Here is a 3660-nt window from a genome sequence, read left to right on the forward strand (position 1 = left end):
GATTGATAAACCTTTCATTTTTAAGTTTGAAAATTTAACTATCTCGTGTTGATAAATATCATCGACTAAAAACCATCAAAACTTGGAAATGAAAAAAGTAAATACACCGAAGACAGTTGTGCATTATCTTCAAATGTAAATGAAAACGCTGACACATTTGTCGTAGATTATGCTCCAGTGCAAATTTGAAGATGAGAACAAAAACAGAAAATCGATATGATAGATTTGCATTTCAAATGAATTATCACATTTTAGTACAAACAAATGAATAAAAATCTTATTAAAAAAAGTTTTGTTTAAGTATCTAAACTACGAAAACAAAAGCAAATATTTTCCCCTAATTCGACCTCAAATTGTTGGCTGATATAATTTTTGTTATAACAATTGAAATTGTCTGTGATATGAATATTTAACACAGTTAAATAATTACACAATAACGGGAAGATGTTTGTATTCCAAAGACAGCAAATGGTTGACAGAAATAAAAACTTATAAAAGATACCAGGCTTATAATTTGGTACGCGTTTCACCTACATTAGACTTATCAATGGCGCTCCAATTAAACATTTGCAAAGCAATTATAACAAAATGGAACAGCATTAATAAAAGAAAATAACATAAAATTCCGAACACTTGTGCCATATAGGGCTTAGGAAATATGTCACAGTCGTCATTTCATAAACGTAATATATATTTCCCTCAATATCATTGCAATGTCTTTGAAAATCTTTTGTTTAACATTTTTTTATTAAACGCAATATATAAAAATAAGGAGATGAGGTATGATTGCCAATGAGACACATACCCATTACAGTTCAAATAAAGTGGATGCATGCAATTATAAGCAACCGTACGGGCTTCAACAATTAGGAAAACCGTATATATAAAAAAAGAAGATGTGGTATGATTGCCACATGAGACAACTCTTCACAAGAGACCAAATGACACAGAAATTAACAACTATAGGTCACTGTATAATCGGCTATAAAAGGCTTATTACATAAACAACATCACCGTAACATTTAGGATGTGCTATTCCGTCTGAAATAAGTTTTTTACAGGTACAACCAAACTTGCAAACCAAATTTTTATGACCGTCATGCTAGTCAACTAATACAATCAAACAACGATACACCAATAATCAATAAAACTTTAATTGTCGCCAAAAATAACAATTTTTCATTAAATAAAAAAAAAATACTTAGGCTAAGTCTAATTTTGTGACATACGAATTTCACAAAGAAAATTTTCCCTTTTACGAATATTACAGTTTTCATCTTGGAGTGGTGTAGATGACAATGGGGTTAATATGCCGCATGTATTTTCGACTTCCGTAGGATAATCTGCATCGTAATCATTAAGTTGTACCGTAATCCCAAAAATGTCGTGGAAACTTTCGCCGGTCATCCATCTTTTATCTTTAAGCCCTATCCATGCCCTACCAACATCTACAAAAAACTTTGTGAATTACATACATGAGAGGCTTCAAGGAGCCTATATCACTCACCATGCATTTTTGAATAACATTGATAAATAAGAATGCATGTCCAATAACTCATAATAACAGTCAACTGATGATTTCGGCCATTTTTACTTATTTGTAGATTTTTAATTTGTTGATCCATAAAACTAGGTAAAAATCATCGTTCATGGAAAAGAAACCCATCTAAGCATTCAACTGACAATTTCCTCAGTTTCACTTTTTTTAGAGTTTGCCGTTCTGATAATTTTTTCAATAACAGTTTGTCTTTATGTAATTTAGCTTCTGCACAAGACACAAACATAGGTATCCAATTATAAGCCCGGTATATGTGATGAGTGTCTACAGTGATCCAAAGTCATTAAGTTTTCATTTGATTAAAAAATTACACGGACATTTTACTTATTTACACAGGCACATCTATGCGTAGGAACTACTTTCCTGTCAGTTTTTTCCAACTGGGCGCGATTAAGTGGTTAATTTTCCGACTGCCATGTTGACTTACTTGAAGATTTTCCTTCCAGATCGTTATTGCTATTTCCCTTTTTTCTCCATCGACTATAGTTTCCACAGAAACACAAACATGGGTTATCATCGTCATTCAAGAGCAATAACTCACATAAGAATTCGTCTGAATTATTTGGACAGCGTATCTTGTAGATCATTCCACAATTTTCTCTTTATCTAGTATCATTTTCAAAATAATATTCAACGTTTAAAAAAGTTGGAGGAATCGTCATTTAAAAGTTGTAACTCGAATAATAGATAGCAGGACGATCTTGACACTTTATTCATTTCTGCTGCCGTATGCGTATGCCAGATTTTCTCTATCTATCACAGTTTTTTTAAAGAAAAAAGACAATACCACCATAGTATTCCTTAGTTTTATTAGCCTTAGTGGCATGTTTGTTGGAAGAAGGGATCATCAGACATAATTTATTACTTCATAGCCCAAACATGATTTTGGCCAATTTTGGTTCCTTTTGACCAAGTGGTTTCAGAAGAGAAACGGCGACGACGAACACCAAATAATTTGGTAAGGTAACATAAAATTAGTGCAATATCGGCGTATTAATAAACTGTCTAATAAAATAATTTCAAGGTCATCATAATTATGGCATTTATTGTGTTGCATAAAAGTTTAATGATCAGTATTAAACTATTGCGGGTAGAAAAGTAACGCGAATTTGATGCTTTGTTCAACGAATAAGTCAATAAGAAAATAATTTCTCCAAACTAAACCACCATGAAGTCGGTACTAAATGGATTACACACAAAATAAAAACTTTGCGGAAATAAGTTGGTTAAAGACATCCTCGGGAAAGATTGGGTATATTCAAAGCTGTAAGTGGTCTAAATGCTGCTATTTTTTCTATGTTCTTTTTTGTTGACTATTGCTTGCTTTAATATATTTAAGTCACAGTGTTGTCTGTCCTTACTCAATTTACTATTTTTAATGTCTCCCTTATTTTCTTATCATAATTAACTTACAACTAAAGTAATCAAATACAAAATCCCATTTTTCCTTTGATACTATGCTAACTAAGTCACCACCTTGTTGTTGTTGACAAAATGTCCTTGCTTCTTTCCATGTTGATCCACTAGTTGATATTAGCTTTATACAAGTGGTAGTCTCTCCGTCAAACTGAAACCCATCAGTGCCACACTCTGTTAAAATAATAAAGTTGAGGTCAATATAAAAAAGGAAATATTAAAATATATGAGGCTTGTTGGATTTTTTTTATAACTATTTATAACATGTTTAAATTTTAGCATGCTTTTATGTGTACAGCTATTTACCAATCGTAATAACTTCAAATGTTACGGTTGTCTTGACTTCTGCTCTTTCAACCACTAAATAATATAACAAAGTTTGTGTATAAAGCAGTATTTTTCATTTTTGTGAAATATCCCTTAGCAAAAAAATTGTAAAGACACGTATGCTGTATATTCTAAACTGATAAAATATTACACATAACTAGACTGAATACAAGTCTGAACGTGCAATAATTTCAACAGAATTTTCAGGCTTAGAATAAAACTGGAAGACTGAAATTAGATGATCTTTGACAATATTAACGTATAAAAAACAAATTGATAATTAATACAAAAAAAACAAAAAAAAAAACAAAGGAAACACAATAGATATAAGATCTGACAGATTACAAAGTATTTGAATT

General features: G+C 31.1%; 1 long non-coding RNA gene across 1 annotated transcript; it reads right to left on the bottom strand.

Annotated features, from left to right (window-relative positions):
* Nucleotides 1–1132: 1132 nt before the first annotated feature.
* Nucleotides 1133–3132, bottom strand: LOC127722449 (uncharacterized). Its single transcript, XR_007991735.1, has 2 exons — nt 2972–3132; nt 1133–1448 (listed from the first exon to the last, which is right to left on the bottom strand). It is a non-coding gene; the product is annotated as an uncharacterized LOC127722449 (long non-coding RNA).
* Nucleotides 3133–3660: the final 528 nt, after the last annotated feature.

The sequence above is a fragment of the Mytilus californianus genome, unplaced genomic scaffold, assembly GCF_021869535.1.
Source record: "Mytilus californianus isolate M0D057914Y unplaced genomic scaffold, xbMytCali1.0.p SCAF_12, whole genome shotgun sequence".
Lineage (NCBI taxonomy): Eukaryota > Metazoa > Mollusca > Bivalvia > Mytilida > Mytilidae > Mytilus > Mytilus californianus.